At 41.9% G+C, this 7,483-nt stretch overlaps 1 protein-coding gene across 1 annotated transcript in view; it reads right to left on the bottom strand.

Moving 5' to 3' along the window:
* XRN2 (5'-3' exoribonuclease 2) overlaps positions 1-7,483 on the bottom strand; it is a 102,167-nt gene that overhangs the window by 54,212 nt on the left and 40,472 nt on the right. The window lies entirely within an intron of this gene.

Genomic DNA, 7,483 nt, shown 5'->3' with positions numbered 1-7,483 from the left:
CCCCCCCAATTCATCCCCGCTACCCCTGCCTTCCTTTAGCTCAATCAGGGGGGAGGGAGAGGAAAGAACAGGGGAAGCAAAAAAATTGCTATTATCTCAGAACTGTACTACAAAGGATAAAAAGTACTTAACAGTTTCCCTTTTAGTCTGTTATTGCACTGGAAATGTTTCACTGTTCTCTATGATGGGTGCTTACATTTGTCCAAGCATTTCTTCAATTTTATAGAGATTTATGTAGTCTGATCAGAGTTCTTCGAAGCCTGACTGATAAGAATCTATAACCAAAGACAAGTGATATATGCTCTTTTCTGCCTCTCACCTGGAAAGCAGGAACACCTACCTACAAATAGGGAGGACTAATGATTTGTTCCTAAGATCCTGTCCACCAGTCCAGCCCCTTCCCTCTGCTTCACCCCTGCCAACTGGTTCAACTTAAAACTGATTTGGTTAAACTGAGAGAATTTATATGGATGTGTTGGGGAGACTCCTAATCAGTTTACAACTGGTTGTTAGTTAAACCTGTGGCTGTAAATTAATGGACACACGTCTAATAGACATGAAGATCCACAAATTAAAGCTACACTAGTGTAAACTGGTATAAAATCAGTGCATGGGTATAGGCCAAGATTAAGCTACTCTAGATTTAAAAACTGCCTTAATAGAGAATTAAACTATATTCTGCTCTTCCCCAGTGGAAAAAAAAAAAAACAAGCTGAATTTTATAACCCTTACGTTAGATGAATACTTCCATCACCTCTTAAATCTTCCCTCAAGATGATACGATCCCAATGTTGCTGTACTCTCCTCCTGCAAAACCTTTCATTGCATTTATCATCCATGGTGCTTTTCTCCAGTGATGCACAGCATTGCAGCACTAAAAGGTACACTGGCACCTTTCCAGCAAGCAGACTCTCCCATCTAATCTGCATGTTCATTTACATATTTAAGAAATAAATGGACATGTATAGAGCTCTAAGAATATACTCTGCAGTACTCAACACAGAAAGGCAGTTTGGAGAAAGGCTTCAAGTCATGCAGGACTGTCTACACTTAAAGACAACCCTGACTGCAGTGTTTTGATCCTAGGCAATTTTTCAAGAGATCACTCAAATGTGTGTAGACCTACAACTTTCTGACTAAACTCTCCTGCAAACAACCGCCATATAGCTGTAACTCACATACAGGCCTTCAGCCACTCTTGTTCCAACTCTTCACAGGAACCATGATTTACCCTCTTGCCTAATCTCTTTACTCCAGGCTTTCTTTATTGGCAAGAGTGCTGTACCCTCACTCATGTTAGCAGAACAGGACAAAAAAGTTCTCTTAGCATGTTAAAATATGAAATAATGTGCCCAAAACAGTGTAGATTGTTGAAGTCAAGATGTAAGCTAACCTTGATTCTAAAGCTAATTCAATGAGTTAACAGTTTCAACCTTCTGGCCCCACAAGCTGGAGATGAGCAGTGTGGGGCCAGTCGGCAGGCCAGATCCTATATAGGGTTGGTCCATGGGTACAATCTAGCCAAGTGCCAGCCCAACCCCACGTGCCAGATCAAGCCATCAATTGACATACATACTGGCACAAGTTAGTGCATGGGGCCACGCTATTTGGCTTTCTGGGGGTTTGGAAATCTAGCAGCAGGGAAGCAGCAATTAACACCACACCACACCCACACCATCAAATTCCCAGCGGAGATCCACAAGTTGACTATATGGCCTTGCATGGTCAATCTGGTCAGCATATCAAAAGCCTTGCTAAAGCACCACCAAGTTAGCATGGTTGGAAAAACACACCCTTTTTTTGTCCAGGAAGATATGTATAAACTAGAGTTTACAGACCAGAGACTAAGCTTTGTAGGGACTAAGGGCCAGATATGGTTTAGTATCAAAAGGTACCTACATTTTGGTATTCTAACACCTAAAGCATAGGCATTTCAACCAGGGAAAGTGATCCAATAGACAAGGGTTAGTTGCACAGTTGCTCTATATGAGGAATGAAGTGAGGACAGCACTTTTTGAAAGCCTGGGAGATGCCCAGAAGTTGCCAACAGGACTTACTCAATATAACATGAGTCTAAACTCCTTCCTCCCCTACAAAAGCTTAGGTCCTTGACTCAGGCTGAAAATTAAACCCCTCCAGTTACTTGCATTTCATAGTACCTGAGAGCAGAGACATCTGATGGTAGTAGTGATGGTGCCTACTTCTTCCCAAAATTGTCTAGTAGTCAGAATACCTGCCTACAAAGTAGAAGACCCAAGTTCTTCACCTTTCTCCTCACACTAAGAAGTCCATAGAATCAAAGAAAACTATGGTTGGAAGGGACCTCAGGAGGTCATTTATGTCAGATCCCTGCTCAGAGCAGGACCACCCCCAACTATAACATCACAGCCAAGGCTTTGTCTACCTGGGTCTTAAAAGCCTCTAAGGATGGAGATTCCACCACCTCTATGTTAGACTGTACCAGTGCTTTACCTTGTATTGAACGTACACTTCCCTTGCTGCAGCTTGAGATCACTGCTCCTTGTTCTGTCATCTGCTGCCACTTAGAACAGTCCATCCTCTTTGGAACCACCCTCCAGGTTGTTGAAGGCTGTTAAATCCCTGTTTGGTCTTCTCCAAACCAAATAAACCCAGTTAGCTCAGCCCCCTAGCCATTTTTGTTGCCCTCTGCTGGACTCTCTCCAATTTGTCCACATCCTTTCTGTAGTGGGGGGCCCAAAACTGGACACAGTACTCCAGATGTGGCCTCACCAGTGCTGAAGAGGGGAATAATCACTTCCCTCATTCTGTTGGCAGTGTTCCTATTAATGCTTTTATCCTTCTTCAAAATGAGGGCACACTGTTGACTCATATTTAGCTTATGGTCCACTGTAAACTCCAGGTCCTTTTCTGTGGAGTTGCTGCTTTGCCAGTTAAATCCCAGTGAATGGGACTGTTCTAAGTTCAGGACTTCGCACTTGTCTTTATTGAACCTCATGACATTTCTTTTGGTCCAATCCTGCAATTGGTTGAGATGTCTCTGAATCTTCTACTTTGAAGCATATACTACTTCCTCCAGCTTGGAGTCATCTGAAAACTTGCTGAGGGTGCACTCCATTCCATCTTCCAGGATGTTGATGGAGATACTGAACAAAACCTGCCCCAAGACCTGCATCTGGGGGACTCCACTTGATATTGGCTCCCAACTAGACACCAGCTCCCAACCGGATCCTGAGCCATTGATTACTACTCTTTGGGCGATTACTACTCTTACGGTGATTTAGGCTTGCATCTACATGTGCACGTGTTAAAATGCATTAATGCTGTGTGCACAGACTGACGTGGGACGAAAGTTAGTGCCAAGTCAGTCCATACACAGCATTAATGTGCCTTAATGTGTCTACACATGCATTAATAATGCACTTTAGCTATTTGTGCCTAAATTTAATACCTGCTTTTGTAGGTATCAAATTTAGGCAAGGATAGCCTAAAATCACCCTTTTTAAGGCTCGTTAAGGGCATGCACATGTAGACATGTAGTCTTACTGTGCCTTAAACTGGGCTAAAGCGCCTTCAAAATTGGCGTGTGTAGACTTGTCCTTTGAGCCCAACAATCCAGTTAGTTTTCTACCCGTCTTACAGTTCAACCTATACTTCCTTACCTTGCTTAAGGGAACGTTCTGGGAGATCATACCAAAAGCCTTTGCTAAAGTCAAAGTACATCACATCCATGGCACATCACCACATCCAGAGCCAGTCATTTTGTCACAGGAGGCAATCAGGTTGGTCTATCATGACTTGCCCTTGGTAAATCCATGCTGACTGGTCCTAATTACCTTCTCCTTCAAGTGTTTAGAAAGGGATGCTTTGAGGATCTGCTCCATGATCCTTCTAAGGACTGAGGTGAGACTGACCAGTCTTCAGTTCCCTGGATCCTCCCTTCTTCCCTTCCTTAAAGATGGACACTATATTTGCCCTTTCCTAAATTTTCCAAGACCTCTCCCAACCACCATTACTTTTCAAAGATAAAGGCCAGCAGCTCTGCAATCACATCAGCCAACTCCCTCAGCACCCTTAAGTGCATTGTATCTAGCCCCATGGATTTGCGCAAGTCCAGCTTTTCTCAATAGTCCCTAACCTGTTTTTTTGCTACTGTCAGCTGCTCACCTCCTCCCCAAACTGTGCTGCCAGATGCAGTAGTCTGGAAGCTGACTTTTCCTGTGAAGACTGAGGTAAAGAAACTACTTCAGCCTTTTCTGCACCATCTGTCGCTAGGAAATCTTCCTCATTCGGTAAGTGATGCAAACTTTCCCTGAACTTACATCTTGCACTTCATTAGAGTGTGCCCCATCAGGCTACAGAAAAGGCAAGGATGATGGCCCTGCTATCCTGCTAGTTGGAGTGTAAGTGTAGGCACCTAGTGAACTTTACAGTCAAAATGGAAGTGCTGGCAGCTACTATATGCCGTGGCTTGAAGAAAATGAAATTCTACTGCTCTTTCGAACATGGGCACCTAAAATCCACTTAGTGTCTTATTTAGGTATCTCCAAAATCAAATGGAGTTGGACTTTACATATTCTCCACCGAGCCCTACTACCCTGCAACACCAAACTGCATATCAAACTTCAGCAGAGGCCACTTAAGTTCTAGATTAGGAAAAACTTCCCCACTACGAAGGTGATTAAGCATTGGGAGAAGCTACCTAGAGAGGCTGTGAAAGCTCCATCCCTGGGTGTTTTTAAGAGCAGGTTAGACAGAAACTTGACTGCTATGGTTTACTCAGAGAGGATGCTGTGTTGAGCATGGGGCTGGACTAGATAACATCTTGTGGTCCCTTTCAATCCTACTTTCCTTTAGTACTTCCACAAGAGGTTGGCACAAATATCAACTATATTCTATAATTCTGGACAGCTGTTTTATGATGAGCATTTCTCGAAATTTAGCAAGTTTCCCCACTTCAATTTTTGATCAGAGCATTGTACCTCAATCTGCCATAACTACACATAGAACTTTGTTTCTTTACTGGGAAAAAGGTTCACAATGAGTCTGAAATCAATTTGACTAATTTGTCACTTAAGCAGTTCTGCCTAGTTAAATCTTAAAACTGAGGTGCCTGACGCATGGTACATTCACAATGTGATTACTTGCTTAATGACACTTTAAATAGTAACCCAGCCAAATGCTCATGTCAATTGATGCCCTGATAATGCAGTAAGTGAGCCACACAGCTATTCCACATAACATATTCATGGCTTCTTTGCATCATGTCTTAAAACTGAATGTGTTGCAGGTTGGGGTTGGCCCAGGACAGTGCGACACTCAGCTGAGTGTTGTGATCCAACATGGGGCAACCCAAGGGTCCAGGACACAGCTCTCCCTTACCCAGTCAGGCTGGGAGCAGAATCAGTTTCTGGACCCTGTGTTGCCAACTGATCCGCAGAGGCAGACAGAAGGTGGACCTGAGTCCCAAATCAGGAAGCTTTTCCCTTCTTGGGCTCACTGCACCCCAGACCTTTAAAAAAAACATGCAGCTGGTCTGCACAGTTTTTTTTTTTACAACCTTGATGCACTGCATCCCTGGGATCAGGGAGGGGTTTCCTCATCCTAGAGTCCCAGTGCATTAGGACCCTTAAAAACTGAATGTACCCTGTAAACTGTGATGTGTAAAAACCCTGCAGGGTTTTTAATATTTCTATTCATTCTATTTAGCAAACACAAGTTCTCTATTATTTTTCTCCATTCACTTTTACCAGGATTTTGTTTTTTTAGGAAAAGGAAACCTATATGTGGGTGGCCAGATTGTGCACCATAGTGCTAATGGGCTTAACTCAGCTAATTTCTGCTTCAGTGGTCTTTCACAGATCTGGTGAGACTCGAATGATCATCACAAAACAGTGGATGAGAGCACTTCGAAATGAATGAGACTAGGTCTGTGGGGTTCATTACCTTGTTCACTGCTGAAAATGATTCTACCTTCATAGATTTGAAAATTACATAATAGTGGAGGGAGTGGTTCTTTTGGCCTCCTTTGGAGGTGAGGTGAAAGTTGCAACACATTTTTTCCCTGTGGTACTACCAAACGGGTGGCTTTGAATTACTGAGTTTCTAGTCTTCTACCCTCATTCTTCATTTGATAGAGTTAATTAGTGGGAGGAGAAAAAAGACAGTGACTATGCTGAAATTTAAATGGGCACCTTGAGTGTTCTCTCTTCCAAAGAGTAACGTAGCCACCTGTAATCTAGTCTCTCATTTTGCTGCCCCAGCCCAATTAAGAGTATCAATAAACAACTTCAACATGTTTTCTTCTCTGCTTGATTCTTTAAAACGAGAAGTAGGAATTGTGCTCCCCTCTGTCCATTTCCTTAGATAAAAAAAAGACTTTTTTTTTGTCTCTTCTTTGTTTATTGGAAGAGTGAACAGAATTTACATAGAAAACCAAATCTTCCAGGGAACAGAAAATTCTGGGCATGAATTTGATTTTATACCCACTTCTCCACTGAATGTAAATGCATTAAATATAAAATAGCAAAACTTTACCTAGTGATATATATATGAAATTTAAAAAGTATGCAAAATACCAACTTACCAACATTATCAAAATGTGTCACCAAGACTTTAAAATGAACACCTCTACACCCCAGCTCCCCCAATCACTAAATAATGCACTTTTAAAAAAACACGTTTTAAAAATAATTTAGTACAATATGAATGTGAGGAAAAAAAAAAAACTAGCACTAAATTTTTCATCTAGTCAATTAAACTCCAATTAAATATGGTGTTAGATACCGAAATAGCACTTGCATCTGATTTTTTTTGCATAGGAGCACAAGTTACAAAAAATATAAATATTACTTGCATGCGATTTTTGCTACCTGATGGTAGATAAAGTCAATCTATTCCCAGGTCACACAAAATTTAACTTGCTTTATTCTCAGAGCACGAAACTAGTTATTAACTTTCACTGCTACAAACACCAATATGTCTAACTAATCTTTTGCCAATCTGACATCTCAATTATCAAAAGATTTAAAATGGCTAGATTACTTCAATTACAATGCACTTCATGTAACATCATTACAATCTGCAGAAGAGAGAGAATTCTTTGTTCCTCTCAAATTGTTACTAACATTTTGCAGGCTTTGCCACTCACTCAGTTGTTTACAATTACAGGTTTCCCTTGCCAACCATTGGGATTAGTGTTCCTGAAAGTTCCTGTGGTTGCCAAGACAAAAGGCTTATGGGAAAAATGGCAGGTGGCGGGTTGATGTGCAGCCACGGAAAACTCTGGTTACTCAAAACTGTATACCATGGTAACCAAAATGGTTATAGACTATTAAGCGTGGATACCCAAAACCGTGGTTGGTGAGGGAAACCTACAGTAAAAGCTGTGTTAACCGGCATGAGTGAGATAAAGGGGGAGGTGTGCTGGGTATCTAAAAATCCCGATTATTTGAGGCAGGGGTTTTCAATCTTTTTTGGTGAAAAACAGAGGGGGGGGGGGGGG

Source organism: Alligator sinensis, unplaced genomic scaffold (genome assembly GCF_000455745.1).
Source record: "Alligator sinensis unplaced genomic scaffold, ASM45574v1 scaffold140_1, whole genome shotgun sequence".
NCBI classification, from domain to species: Eukaryota; Metazoa; Chordata; order Crocodylia; family Alligatoridae; genus Alligator; species Alligator sinensis.
Note: the sequence above shows the minus strand (reverse complement) of the source record. Positions and strands in the feature narration are given on the sequence as shown.